This window comes from Scyliorhinus torazame, chromosome 15, assembly GCF_047496885.1.
Source record: "Scyliorhinus torazame isolate Kashiwa2021f chromosome 15, sScyTor2.1, whole genome shotgun sequence".
NCBI classification, from domain to species: domain Eukaryota; kingdom Metazoa; phylum Chordata; class Chondrichthyes; order Carcharhiniformes; family Scyliorhinidae; genus Scyliorhinus; species Scyliorhinus torazame.
The window spans coordinates 171,206,862-171,222,386 of record NC_092721.1 but is presented as its reverse complement, the minus strand read 5'-3'; the positions used below and the strand labels follow the sequence as shown (position 1 = coordinate 171,222,386).

The 15,525-nt window shown below is 51.5% G+C and overlaps 1 pseudogene; it reads right to left on the bottom strand.

The window, feature by feature from the left end:
- Positions 1-14,478: 14,478 nt before the first annotated feature.
- LOC140392198 (U2 spliceosomal RNA) lies at positions 14,479-14,655 on the bottom strand (annotated as a pseudogene).
- Positions 14,656-15,525: the final 870 nt, after the last annotated feature.

The following is a 15,525-nucleotide window of genomic DNA, read 5'->3' as shown; positions in this document are numbered from 1 at the left end:
ACCCGATGCACCTGGGACGGAAGGGGGGGAGTCCGAGGTGTCGCGGTGTACCGGGACCTCCCCTACAGAGGGAGCCGGGACGGACCACACCACCTCCTCCTCCCTCGGGGTGCCCGATGGCCCCCAGGCCTCTACATGGGTGGGGGATGCGAACGGACTGGCCATCCGACGCGCCCCCGACATCTGGCGCTGCCAGTCCTGGAGGCCCGTGCTGGTATCGACAGGGGTCTGCAGGTTTGCAGCCATGGAGCCCAGGGGGTTGTCGAACCCTGTCTGCGACAGTGCGACGCCAGCTCGCACATGGCCACTGGCGCCGATGCCCTCAGCGATGGCCTGCTGAGACTGGGCCATGGCCTGCAGAGACTGGGCCATGGCCTGCAGAGACTGGGCTATGGCCTGCTGAGACTGGGCCATGGCCTGCAGAGACTGGGCCATGGCCTGCAGAGACTGGGCTATGGCCTGCTGAGACTGGGCCATGGCCTGCTGAGACTGGGCTATGGCGTTGAGCGCCTCTGCCATCTGGCGCTGGCACTGGCTCATGGCCTCCTGTGAGAGGGCAGCCATTTCCTGGGCCACAGACGCCGCCTGCACGGAAGGCCCCAGGCCTCGCAAACCGTTCCCCATGTCTGACACCGTCGCACCCATTGCCTCCACCGCGGACGCCACCCGTGCGGTGTCAGCCTGGGTGGCATGCATGACCGGGACCACTCCCAGCTCCTGGACGCGGGTGGACTCCTCCACCTGCGACCGCAGCCGCCGCAAGCCACCCGTCACCCTATTCGCTCGTCTCCGTGTCGGTGGTTGCATCGGATCTATGTGTGGGTGTGGTAACTGCAGGAACCCGGGATCCATCTGGGCGGCAGATGTTCGCTTGGCCTGGGCTGCCCTCCGACCGCCCGGTCCCTCTGCTGCTCCTACCTCCACCTGCTGTACCGGGACGGCTGTGTTGTGCGCACCAGTGAGTGTACCAGACGCCTCATCACTAAAGTGCCCAACCGTGGTGAGTGTTTCTGCGATGGTGGCGGGTGTTGGTGACAGCAGTGGCGTTGTGTCGTGCTCTTCGTCCCACTCTGAGTCCATGGCACTTTGGGGTGGGGGTTCGTCTCCACCCATCCACTCTGAGTCACTGTCCGGTATTTCGTCTTCCCGGGTAGGGGTGTCCTGGGTAGTGCTGTCCCGGGTAGTGCTGTCCCGGGTAGGGGTGTCCTGGGTAGTGGTGTCCCGGGTAGGGGTGTCCTGGATAGTGGTGTCCTGGGTAGTGGTGTCCTGGCTCGGATGTGACGGGGGCCTGTGGCTGCCCCCCTCATCGCTGGGTGGTCGCTCCCGCACGTGACGGGGGTGTCGTCTCCCTGTTGCTCCAGGTCTCTCCGTCTCCCGTGGTCTCCGAGGGGCATCCTGCGGGCGTCGCATGCTGGAGGGTTCGGGTCTCTCCGTCTCTCGTGGTCTCCGAGGGGCATCCTGCGGGCGTCGCATGCTGGAGGGTTCGGGTCTCTCCGTCTCCCGTGGTCTCCGAGGGGCATCCTGCGGGCGTCGCATGCTGGAGGGTGCGGGTCTCTCCGTCTCCCGTGGTCTCGGAGGGGCATCCTGCGGGCGTCGCATGCTGGAGGGTGCGGGTCTCTCCGTCTCCCGTGGTCTCCGAGGGGCATCCTGCGGGCGGTCTGCATCTGCGGGGATGGGTGCCTGGACGTTTGGTCCTGCGATACACAATGAAGCATGCATGGTTAGACATCAGGCAGTGATCAGGTGATACGGGAGAGGGGGATATAGGGGAGGGGGGATATGGGGACGGGCTGTTGGTGGCTCACTTGCTCGTGGGGCCCCGACCTCTGCATCAGCAACCTCCCGGTCCTCAGGTCCGCCAGCCAGTTCCAGGGCCCTTTCCTCGTGTACGGTCAGTGGCCTCTCATCAGCGGGCCCTCCTCCAGTCCTCACATGCTCCCTATTGTTGTGTGCGCGCTTCTCCTGGGGGGGGGGGGGTGGTGGCAGGGGTAAAAGGCAACAGTGTTAGGCAGGTATATGAATGCACGCCATCGGTTGCGCGTGCATTGCAGAGGTTAAGGTTAGGGCTGGATTCACTTGGGGATATGGGGGATATGGGGGAGGGGGGATATGGGGGAGGGGGGATATGGGGGAGGGGGGATATGGGGGATATGGGGGAGGGGGGATATGGGGGAGGGGGGATATGGGGGATATGGGGGAGGGGGGAATATGGGGGATATGGTGGAGGGGGGATATGGGGGAGGGAGGGATATGGGGATATGGGGGAGGGGGGATATGGGGGATATGGGGAGGGGGGATATGGGGGAGGGGGGATATGGGGAATATGGGGATGGGGGATATGGGGGAGGGGGGATATGGGGGAGGGGGGGATATGGGGAATATGGGGGAGGGGGGATATGGGGAGGGGGGATATGGGGGAGGGGGGATATGGGGGATATGGGGGAGGGGGGATATGGGGGAGGGGGGAATATGGGGGATATGGTGGAGGGGGGATATGGGGGAGGGGGGGATATGGGGGATATGGGGAGGGGGGATATGTGGGAGGGGGGATATGGGGGAGGGGGGAATATGGGGAATATGGGGGAGGGGGGATATGGGGAATATGGGGGAGGGGGATATGGGGGATATGGGGGAGGGGGGGATATGGGGGAGGGGGGATATGGGGGATATGGGGGAGGGGGGATATGGGGGAGGGGGGATATGGGGGAGGGGGGATATGGGGGATATGGGGGAATATGGGGGATATGGGGGAGGGGGGATATGGGGGGTATGGGGGAGGGGGGGATATGGGGGAGGGGGGATATGGGGGATATGGGGGAGGGGGGATATGGGGGAGGGGGGATATGGGGGAGGGGGGGATATGGGGGAGGGGGGATATGGGGGGGAGGGGGGATATGGGGGAGGGGGGATATGGGGGAGGGGGGGATTTGGGGGATTTCGGATATGGGGGATATGGGGGACGCTCACCCTGCCTGCTCTGACGAGGTCGTTCACCTTCTTGTGGCACTGGGTGCCTGTCCGTGGTGTTAGGGCCACAGCGGTGACGGCCTCTGCCACCTCCCTCCACAGACGCCGGCTGTGGCGTGGGGCAACTCTGCGGCCGTGCCCGGGATACAGGGCGTCCCTCCTCTGCTCCACCGCATCCAGGAGCGCCTCCACATCGCGTGACTCGAACCTCGGGGCTGAGCGACGGCCAGCCATCAAGTCGGGTGTTGCGGTCGGCTGTTCCGGTCGGGTGGGGGGGAGCTGCGCGGCCTTATGAGCCGTCACGCCGTGCAGCGCGTATGACGCTGCACGGCGTGAACCACTGCGCAAGCGCGGATCCCGTTACGTCGCTGCTAGCCCATTTCGGGCCGCAGACTATCGGCCCATTTTTATGACGTGACGCAAGTGGGATTTGCGCCGTTGTTTGCGCCGATCGGCGGAGTTTGCGCCGATAACGGAGAATTTCGCCCCCGAAGTCTGACCATTAGAAGGTCCTTGAAACTAGAGTGGTGGTTTGGCAACTTGGTATTTCCATCAAGGAGTATCCTCTGGAATCAGGGGCGCGATTCTCCGACCCCCCCACCGGGTCGGAGAATCGTCGGGGGCTGGCGTGAATCCCGCCCCCGCCGTGTCCCGAATTCTCCGCCACCAGAGATTCGGCGGGGGCGGGAATCGCACCGCGCCGGTCGGCGGGGGCGGGAATCACGTCGCGCCAGTCGGCGGGCCCACCCCCAGCAATTCTCCGGCCCGCAATGGGCCAAAGTCCCGCCGCTGTCAACCCTCTCCCACCGGAGTGGATTGAACCACCTTTTGAACGGCGGGACAAGGCGGCGCAGGCAGGCTCCGGGGTCCTGGGGGGGGGGGGTGCCCAGGGCGATCTGGCCCTGGGGGGTGCCCCCACGATGGCCTGGCCCGCGATCGGGGCCCACCGATCCGCGGGCGGGCCTGTGCCGTGATGGCACTCTTTTTCTTCCGCCTTCGCCATGGTCTTCACTATGGCGGAGGCGGAAGAGACCCCCTCCCCTGCGCATGCGCAGGGATGACGTCAGCAGCCGCTGACGCTCCCGCGCATGCGTCGCCCGGCGAAGACCTTTTGGCGACAGCTGGCGTGGCGCCAGCCTTTCCCGCCAGCCGGCGGAGCGGAAACCACTCCGTCGCGGGCCTAGCCCCTCAAGGTGAGGGCCTGGCCCCTAAAGGTGCGGAGACGGGGCGGCCCGACGCCGGAGTGGTTCCCGCCACTCCATTACGACGGAACCCCCCCACCTCGCCGGGTGGGGGAGAATCCCGCCCCAGATCTGAGCAAATTGAAGACACACGACCATGATTTTCAAACCATTCCTTGTAAGATTCGTTGGACTTAGTTTGTATCCATTACTCATCCAATACTGAGCCAGTGGTTTTAACTATCTTGATGAAGAGAGCATGCAAGTGGAGGGTCAAACACTTCACTCCAGGAAGACAAGGGAAAAGCTAGCTGCTTGCATGCACCTCCCAGTGGTCAGCTTGTAAATTTGTTGCCCAGTGTGGAACTGAACTAAAAGGTCCAAGGATAGATCTTTAATTTGTGCTGAGTTAACCTGTTTCAGCAAGCCTTCGACACTCATATTTTCTGACATTACAACAGTGACTACACTTCAAAAGTACTTAATTGGTCAATAAGTGCTCAGGGACGTCCTGAGGTCATGGAGGGCCCTATATAAATGGAAGCCTTTCTTTCCCTTTTACGGATGTGTGGCCAATTAGCCACGATTTCCATTAATTGAGCGAAATAGAGAAGGCTGCCCAGTTAATGCCAGAGCATCCATACACCAGTAAGAGCCAGCACTGAGAAGGAAGAAAATTGGATTGAAAAACAAATTTAAGAAAAGGCAGGTCAAAACAGGGAGCGGAGGAAATTTAAGTAGCAGGAGGAAGTTGACAGGAAAATAAAATCTGCGGATTTCCTTGAAGTAAAGTCCGCAGCTATTTGGGCAGCATTTATAGTAATCATGGCTGACATAAAAAAATTCCAGGAATCGCACAAAACCTATATATGTTTTTACAGTGAGCACCATTTTCGAAATCCTGCTGCAGGGTTGGTTGGTACAATCTTCCGAGCATCATCATCCCCCTCCCATCTCAGGGTAAACTTTCCTCCTAGGTTGAAAGGTTCACATGCATGGGCTTGTAAGGTTAATAGGGCTAAAGCTATGGTAACAGAGAGCCAGAATTACTGTGCAGTTTTCCTTTGAAGTAGCCCACACGTATCCTGGCAACAGAGATATCCAGCACAGTAAATTGATGTCCTAGCATTAATGTCTCATTGTGCTGATGTAAGGCTCAGCATTGATCTGATATCATATCTGCTGTAATTTAGTTTAAAGACTTGAAGCAAAATACAGAGAACTGTAATGATGTGAAAGAGATTCCTTTTGCTCTACAAAGGCCAAGGAATAAAGAATTGTTAAACAAAGAGTCCCAATTATTTGCTAATAATTTTTTAAGCGGACTTGGGAGTCATAGTTAGTCACAGTTTTTAAAAATTTAATGCACCCAATTCATTTTTTCCCCCCAATTAAGGGACAAATTTTAGTGTGGCCAACCCACTTACCCAGCAGATCTTTGCGCTGTGAGGGTGAGGCCCATGCAGACACAGGGAGATTGTGCAAACTTCACGCAGACAGTGACCTGGGGCCGGGATCGAACCTGGGTCCTTGGTGATGTGAGGTACCAGTGCTAACCACTGCGCCACAGTGCCATCCTTTAGTTAGCCACTTGTGACAATAGGTGGGGGAAGCTGGGAGGGAGATGTTTAAGTCATTGCAGAGCTTAACCTAAACTGTTGATGCAGAGAAATCTAAACAAAAACAAAATGCTGCGGATGCTGAGTGATTCTGGAATCTATCCTTTTTTTTAAATTTAGAGTACCCAATTTTTTTTTTTTACCAATTAAGGGGCAATTTAGCGTGGCCAATCCACCTGACCTGCACATTTGGGTTGTGGGGGTGAAACCCACACAGACATGGGGAGAATCTGGAATCTATCCTATATACTTAACGCTAACTTCCCTTTACAGATGTGGCCTGGTGACTTGCTGAGTGTTCCTAGAATTTGCTGTTTGTGATGCAAGGATGTTTTTGAGCATATCAACACCATGACCCCACATGGACTAATTGTGACACTAGAATGCTTTGTGCATAATAGGTTTTGACGCTGAAATGCTAATAACCAGCAGACCTGTGATGTAACCCTGCCCCATTGGGAATTCAGGGGGTCACTGCTCCGGCTGTATGTTTCCCTCCCCTTTGTTCAAGGAGGAACTTCCCAGGAAAATCCACCTCAGTAAGCTTTGACTGTGCTCTGTCAATGTGGACTAATCACTTGATAGCTGTGTTTGATTAGGGCACAAGTAAAACACTTTCGATTTGCTAATCATGCTGCATCTTGAATATGCACACCTACCGTCATTCAGCATCAGGAGGCTCGGACATTCCGTTGTCAATAAGCTACACCAGAGGGTGGTAGAATTCACCAAACATCCTCGTGCCCAAGTTAAAGGTGCTATATAAATCCAAGTTGTTGTGGTAGGACCGGCTTTGATTTTCTGACCATTAAACTGTTCAGGACACTCCTGTTCCGCAATATCATAGCATTTACAGTGCAGAAGGAGGCCATTCGGCCCATCGGGTCAGCACCGGCCCTTGGAAAGAGCACCCTACTTAAGCAAACAGCTCCACCCTATTGCCGTAACCCGGTAACCCCACCTAACCTTTTGGACACTAATTTAGCATGGCCAATCCACCTAACCTGCACACCTTTGGACTGTTGGAGAGTGAAGTAGTTGATTTGGAGACTATGGCGCTGAATCTTAATAAAGGGGACTATGAGGATATGAGGCGTGAGTTGGCCTTGATAGATTGGGGAGAGTTACTTAAAGGGATGACAGTGGATAGACAGTGGCAAACATTCAAGGACCGCATGGGGGAACTACAGCAACTCCTGTCTGGCACAAAAGCAAAGGGGCTAAGAGGGCCAATCTATGGCTTACGAAGGAAGTTAGAAATAGTATCCAATCCAAGGAAGAAGCATACGATTGGGCAAGAAAAATAATAGGTCTGAGGATTGAGCGCAGTTTAGAATTCAGCAAAGAAGGACGAAGGGATTAATTAAGAAGGGGAAAGTACAGTACGAAAGGAAGCTTGCAGGGAACATAAAGACTGACACTAAGAGTTTCTACAGATATGTGAAGAGAAAGAGATTGGTAAAGAGAAATGTAGGCCCACTGCAGACAGAAACAGGGGAATGCATAATAAGGGACAAAGAAATGGCTGAGCAATTAAATACATACTTTGGTTCTGGCTTCACAAATGAGGACACAAATCAGATCCCAGAAATGTTGGCGAATGAAAGGTTTAGTGAGAGGGAAGAACTGAGGGAGATCAACATTAGTAGAGAAATGGTGCTGCAAAACTGATGGGATTGAAGGCCGATAAATCCCCAGGGCCTGAGAATCTGCATCCCAGAGTGCTTAAGGAGGTGGCTCTGGAAATAGTGGATGCATTGGTGGTCATCTTCCGGGATTCTATAGACTCTGGAACTGTCCCTGCAGACTGGAGGGTAGCTCACATCACTCCGATATTCAAAAAGGGAGGTAGAGAGAAAGCAGGGAATTACAGACCAGTAAGCCTGACAAGTGGGGAAAATGCTTGAATCCATTATCAAGGAATTTATAGCGGAACATTTAGAAAGCAGTGGCAGGATCAGTCAGAGTCAGCATGGATTTATGAAGGGAAAATCATGCTTGACAAATCTGTTGGAATTCTTTGACGAGGTAACCAGTACAGTCGACAAAGGGGAGTCAGTCGGTGTGGTATATTTGGACTTTCAGCAGGCGTTTAACAAAGTCCCGCATAAGAGACTATTGTGCAAAATTAAAGCGCATGGGATTGGGGGAAATGTATTGATGTGGATAGAAAACTGGTTGGCAGAGAGGAAACAAAGAGTAGGGATTAATGGGTCCTTTTCAAATTGGCAGGCAGTAACCTGTGGGGTACCACAGGGATCGGTGCTGGGACCCCAGCTATTCACAATATATATTAATGATTTGGATGAGGGAACAAAATGTAACATCTCAAAGTTTTTTAGATGATACCAAATTAGGTGGGAGGGTGAATTGTGACGAGGATGCAGGGATCCTACAGCAAGATCTGGACAGGTTGGGCGAGTGGGCAAACCAATGGCAGATGCAATATAATTTAGATAAGTTATTCATTTTCGAAGCAAAAACAGGAAGGCAGATTACTACCTGAAAGGTTGTAAATTGGGAGAGGGGAGTGTGCAGCGGGACCTGGGTGGCCTTGTGCACCATTCACTGAAGGTAAGCATGCAGGTGCAGCAGGTGGTAAGGAAGGCTAATGGTATGTTGGCCTTCATTGCAAGAGGTTTCGAGTATAGAAGCAGGGATGTGTTGCTGCAATTGTACAGGGCCTTGGTTAGGCCACACCTGGAGTATTGTGGGCAGTTTTGGTCTCCTTCTCTGAGGAAGGATGTTCTTGCTCTCGAGGGAGTGCAGCGAAGGTTTACCAGACTGATTCCAGGGACGGCAGGACTGTCATGTGAGGAGAGATTGACTAGGTTGGGATTGTTCTCGCTGGAGTTCAGAATGTTACCAATGATAGGTGTGTCCAGAACCAGGGGTCACAGCCTGAGGATTCAGGGTAAACCATTTCGGAGAGAGATAAGGAGACACTTCTTCACACAAAGAGTGGTGAGCCTGTGGAATTCATTACCATAAGGAAATACTTGATGCTAAAACTTTGAATATATTCAAGAGGCGGCAGGAAAGAGCACTTGGGGAGAATGGGATCAAAGGCTATGGGGAGAGAGCAGGATTAGGCTATTGAGTTGGATGATCAGCCATGATCGTGATGAATGGCGGAGCAGGCTCCAAGGGCCAAAAAGCCTCCTCCTGCTCCTATCTTCTATGTATCTATATATATCTATGAATCCGGAGCACCCGGAGGAAGCCCACGCAGACACGGGGAGAACGTGCATACTCTGCACAGACAGTGACCCAAGCCAGGAATCGAACCAGGGACCGTGGAGCTGTGAAGCAACAGTGCTAACCCCTGTGCTAGCGTGCCACAAGTGGGCAAGGGTTCCTGTTGACAGTACAAACTCTGAAAATTCACCCTTTCCTCCAACCCCCACTGATGCACTCTCCACCTCCCCCACCCCTGTTGACCAAGAGAAGTGACCACTGGAGTTCTTCTATTTCACCAAACGTTCAATTTTCATTTGCCCCCCGGTAACCTGACATTGATGACCTGTCAGCTGTGGCCTTTTTAAAGTTCTAAAGTTGTAAAAGCTCTCCAGAGGATGTTTCCATCTTGAGTTGCTCCCTCCCTCTCTCTCCGTTAGGGCAGCACGGTACCACACGTGGCTAGCACTGTGGCTTCACAGCACCAGGGTCCCAGGTTCGATTCCCTGCTCGGTCACGTTCTACCCGTGTGTGCGGGGGTTTCCTCCGGGTGCTCTGGTTTCCTCCCACAGTCCAAAGATGTGCAGGTTAGGTGGATTGGCCATGCTAAATTGCCGTTAGTGTCCAAAAAGGTTAGGAGGGGTTATTGGGTTATGGGGATAGGGTGGAAGTGAGGGCTTAAGTGGGTTGTTGCAGACTCAATGGGCCGAATGGCCTCCTTATGCACTCTATGTCCTATCTACTTTGGTGGCAGTTTTACATCGTAGAGGAGATACAGTGGCTGCAGAATCAAACCAGTGTCCCAACTCCCTTTAAATGTAGCAACTGAAAGTTACTGTTGAAAACAAAATTCTCATTGAATATTGTACGCAATCAGTCCTGATTTCATGGCCATTGCTTAATGGTCTTCCATAGTAGGCCCCTGAGACTTATTATTTGCAAAATACATGAATATAATTTTTACTCTGTAAACTAGTTTGTTTTGCATTTGGTTGGAATCTAAGTCAATTTTGTTTTTCATATTTGTACATATGAATTCATGTGTAACTCCTCTGGATAAAATATCCATGTCTTAACTTAAGCTCTCCGGAGTCCAAATTTAGTCCAACCTTCTGTAAAAGACCTTTGTTTAACTTTGTGCTCTCTGGGCAGCACGGTGGTGCAGTGGTTAGCACTGCTGCCCCACGGCACCAAGTTCCCAGGTTCAATCCCAGCTCTGGGACACTGTCCGTGCGGAGTTTGCACATTCTCCCTGTGTTTGTGTGGGTTTCGCCCCCACAACCCAAAGATGTGCAGGGTAGGTGGATTGGTTACACTAAATTGCCCCTTAATTGGAAGAAATGAATTGGGTACTCTAAATTTATAAAAATAAAACAACTTTGTGCTCTCCAATTTTCTTACCATCTCTCCTGAAGGTGTTGATTGTTGCTGAATGAAAGCTCCAATAGCCAGGTTCTTGCTGAATGATATCTCCCACTGATCCACTCAGTCAGCCATTGCCAATCTACACGTAACTGTGTGGAGACTGGGAGCTTGATCTTTGATGTGTTGCCGCACGTCGTGATGTCATGGCGTTCGTTGCGCCACCGCGCATGCGCAGTTCGGTCTTGCATCGAGCGCGCCTGCGCATCACGTCCCTCTGTGTCGATGTCGTTTTTGGCGCCCACAAACGCGGGAGGCCTCAAAAAGTGGGCGAAATGGCCGCCCTCGTCCGGGCCGCGGGCCGGGAGGAACTTGATCACCTGGACGCGTTCAGCCTCATAGGACGCCTGCCTCGCTGATCCGGCCGCGTAGGACCCCTGCCACGCCGATTCGGCCGCCTGAAATTGGGAGTAGCGGCTAGTCGCGTTTTCATGCAGGACACAGGCTTCGATTGCGGAGGCTAGAGTGAGGCCTTTTATTTTTAAGAGCTGCTGGCGTAGGGTGCCCGAGGTGACCCCAAAAACGATCTGGTCCCGAATCATGGAATCGGAGGTGGTGTCGTAACCGCAGGACTGCGCGAGGATACGGAGATGCGTAAGGAAGGATTGAAAGGGCTCATCCTTGCCCTGTCTGCAGGCGCTGCTGGAAGAGATACCTCTCGAAATTCTCGTTCACCTCGACGTTGAAGTGTTGGTCGAGTTTGAGAAGGACCGTCTTGTACTTGGTCTTGTCCTCACCTTCCGCGAACACCAGGGAGTTGTAGACATGGATGGCGTGTTGACCTGCCGTGGAGAGGAGGATGGCGATCTTTCTGGTGTCCGAAGCGCTCTCCTTTTCGTTGGCTTCCAGGAAGAGCTGGAAGCGCTGTTTGAACAGCTTCCAATTAACGCCGAGGTTTCCAGCGACTTGTAGCGGCTGCAGTGTGCTGACGGTGTCCATGGCGCAGGACGGCAGATTCCGGAGGATCCGTAGGTAGGTCCCACAGTTACTCCTGGTACTATGATGTGTTGGGTACTCTGCTACACAGACGAACCAACACGGTTGCGAATGGTACAACAGAGACGAACCAACACAGTTGCGGATGGTACAACTCAGCTTTATTGCTAACATTTATTTACAGTGGTAATCTGGTTACTGAGGTTCGATCATAACCCTAGAATCTGTGGACCTATTCCTAATACTATCTTGTAGTGGCACTCAGCACATGGTGGATGTCTGAGTGGCTTGTCGTGAGCCCTGTGTCCTGAGCTGTCTCCTGCTGGAATGCTCAGGGAGTGTCGTGTTCCCTGTTTTGTACTATGTATGCTCTTGCCTGTGATTGGCTGTGGTGTTGTGTGTGTGTTGATTGGTCCATTGATCTGTCCATCAGTATGTAAGTGCTATGATGTTTACCTGAATACCATGACAATCTTGTCCAATTATATGAACACTGGATGTTGGTGTTGGACAGAACACTCACTAATCTTTTTTCTCCTTGCTATTAAAACCTAGAACACTGAGACCAGTTGCTGTAGTCCTGGTTAAGTTCCACCAGCATCACAAACCTGGGGAAGAATTATCCTTGCCAACGGCTTACGATTCCCACCTTCAGGTTCAAATGGGGGTCAGAAGCCAGGACTGTGTGGGGAACCATCGCTTAATGTGACTTTCCCTGGAGTGGCCAGAGGGTGGTTGCTATCCAAATAAGGAAAGCAGCTGGGCTCTCAAAGTTAGAGAGCCAATCAGAGGCAGCAGCATCATGTATTGGCAGGTAAGTAAAAGAGAGGGCACTTCAAAATGGAGGGACTCGCTCAAAATGTTAATTTGAAAACAGGCTACCACTGTCGGAAGGAACCCCCTCTATAAGGCAGCCAACAGCTGCTGGAACACCCAGGGAGGCACAAAGAGCCTCTAGGCTTACCTGGAATGTTGGATCCCCAGCCAGCCACTAGGAGGCCACATCCAGGCAACTAAACTGCTTTCAGGAACCTGTAGGCCAGCAGGGGAATCCCTAGCAACCTTCTTTAATCGACCTCTAGTTAACAAGCCTCATCGGGGCTACCCAACACGGTGGAATGGTAGCCTTTACCCCGCCAGCCCCCCACAAATCCCCCTTCTGCTTCCACTCCCGGCGACAGTGAGACCTAAAAGCCAAACCCCTGGGTTCAAATCGGGGAGTCTCTTAATCTGTACGACTCTGTACTGGCCTGATCACTATTTAAACCATTGAGCTGAGAGATCTGACTAAAAATCTTTTTAAAATATATACTTCTTCTCAATTGTAATGGAAGATATTTGTTATCATCCTGGGAAAGGGAATTGAATCAAGTAAGATAGTGATGGGTGAGTAATGGCTGGTACCTTAGCCCATGTGGAATGAGCCCCCTGTACTCATGCAAGAAAAAAACAGAAGTGATATTTTTACAATGAACTGATACTTTTTCCACATGAATTATATTATCACCAGTTATATTTCAGAGAATAAGGGCAGCACGGTGGCGCAGTGGGTTAGCCCTGCTGCCGCACGGCGCCAAGGTCCCAGCTTCGATCCCGGCTCTGGGTCACTGTCCGTGTGGAGTTTGCACATTCTCCCCATGCTTGCGTGGATTTCACCCCCACAACCCAAGGATGTGCAGGTGGATTGGCCACGCTAAATTGCCCCTTAATTGGAAAAAACAAATTGGGTACTCTAAATTTATTTATTTTTTAAATATTTCAGAGAATGACTTTTTTTTTTCCTATTGGTGTCTGTAGCTGGTACAACAGCTTTCCATTTATTGCCACTTACCAGGCATATTTCAAATATATTGCAGAATTTTAAATGATTGACTAGTTATGGCACATTGTACATTTTTGTGTTCATCCAATTCCGTTATTGGTACAGTTCTGTGCACAACAGAGAGACTTTCCATTTATGGGTGTTTGCAGTTTCTTTAGCCAAAGGAAGTTACCTACATTGGGTGGGAGGAGTCCTGGATTGGACTACTTGTCCTCTGCTGAACTTCAGCCCTACTTTTAACATTGCTTCCCTGTTAACTATTTCCTCCCTCCTTCATGGTCTTTTCTGGAGGGGAGAGAGGTTGGAGGTGGCCTCAATCTGCTGGTCTCCAAATAAAATTCTCTTGTTTAGATGGACATTTTTAAAAACAAATCCCCCAATCTTCAGAGACATTTGCGCTCCTCTAATTCTGGTCTCATAAGTATGCCCTGTATTACTATCATGACCATTGGCAGCTGTGTCTTCAGCTGCGTGGGTGCCAAGCTAGTGAATTCTCTCCCTACACCTCTCCTTTGCCCTTTTACCTGCTTCTTTCACCAAGCTTTTGATCATAGAATGCCTACAGTGCGGATGGAGGCCATTCAGCCCATCAGGTCTGCACCTACCCTCCAAAAGAGCACTCTACCTAGGCCCACACCCCCTGTAACCCCATGCAATGAACAATACTAATCCACCTAACCTGTACATTTTTTGACTGCGGGAGAAAATGGACCACTCAGAGGAAACCCTCGCAGACACGGGGAGAACGTGCAGCTTCCACACCCACAGCCAGAATTGAACCCAGGACCCAGTTGCTGTGAGGTAGCAGGGCCAGCCACTGGGCCACCATGCCATCCGAACCTCATATCTCCTTATGTGGCTGAGTGTCCTGTGAAGCACCTTGTGTTGTTTTATTATGTTAAAGACACCATATAAATGTACATTGTTGTTGTCATCGTCACCTGCATTATCATTCTTTGTCCTTGGATGGAAAATTTAGAATATCTCATCAACTGTCTCTTGTTTGAAAGATTTGGTATGTTGTAAGTCCATGTGAAATGTGGTGAATGCAAGCATGGATTGTGTAAGTGTATCTTTTTATTTCTTTGTTACTTTATCTGAGTTACAAAGCCAGGGTTCAGAGTGTGGACAGGGACGAATCCCTAATCCAGCTCCTTGCCTGCTCCAAAAACCAATTCAAATTCAAATTGAATTAAACTCATGGTCCCCACAAGAGAGACCTCAAGATCTGAGCCAAGGGCAGCACGGTGGCGCAGTGGGTTAGCCCTGCTGCCTCATGGCGCCGAGGTCCCCGGTTCGATCCCGGCTCTGGGTCACTGTCCGTGTGGAGTTTGCACATTCTCCCCGTGTTTGCGTGGGTTTCGCCCCCACAACACAAAGATGTGCAAGGTAGGTGGATTGAACACGCTAAATTGCCCCTTAATTGGAAAAAAAATTAATTGGGTACTCTAAATTTTTTTTTAAAAAAGATCTGAGCCAAAAGGCACAGCAGATACGACACTTGATCTGAGCCAAAAGACCGAGAAGCAATGTGTAAGTGTATCTTAGTAGTTTTGGGGGATACATTTTTAAATTCATTTTCAGGATGTGGTCGTCGCTGGTTAGGCCAGCATTTATTGCCCATCCCGAGTTGCTCTTGAGAAGGTGGTGCTGAGCTGCCATCTTGAACCGCTGCAGTCCATCTGGTGTGGTACCCCCCAATGCGCAGTTTGGGAGGGAGTTCCTGGATTTTGATCCAGTGACAGTGAAGGAATGGCGATATAGTTCCAAGTGACTTAGAGGGGAACCTCCAGGTGGCGAGATGCTCAGATTTCGGCTGTTCAAATCCCAACATGACGAGTTAGCAAACTCAATTTTAACAAACTGGCCATTTGCAGGTCAGAACCATAACATTGCTGGATTGTAAACACCTCTGATCCAGTCAAGTCTTTGAGGGAATGAAACCCACCAGTCTTACTCAGCATAGCTTACATGTGACTCCAGTCCAACACTGTGCTTGGTGCTTAATGCCCTCAAAGCAACCAAAGACGGGACATATGTTAAAAAAAAGAAGTGTGTTCTACCAGTGTCACCCACATCCTGGGCAACAAAAAAAGAAAACCCTGCCCACACAACATAAATCGATGTTCCTCAGTTGCACTGCTAACAAACCCTGGACATTACCAGCAAAATCACCAGACAGAAACAAAAACCCAAAGTTCCATTCCCCATTTGACCAAGTACTTGTTCAGTTGACACGAAGCACAAAGAGGAAATCTAAATGGGGCTTCTGAAACTGCTGATCTGAATTAACAGCAAATTGAGCAGTGCTGAATTTAAGAAGCATTTTGTTTGAATTCCTAAATGTGAAAAGCAATGTACAGCTTTGCTGGTTGCATTATACAACCGTAAACAAAAGTAA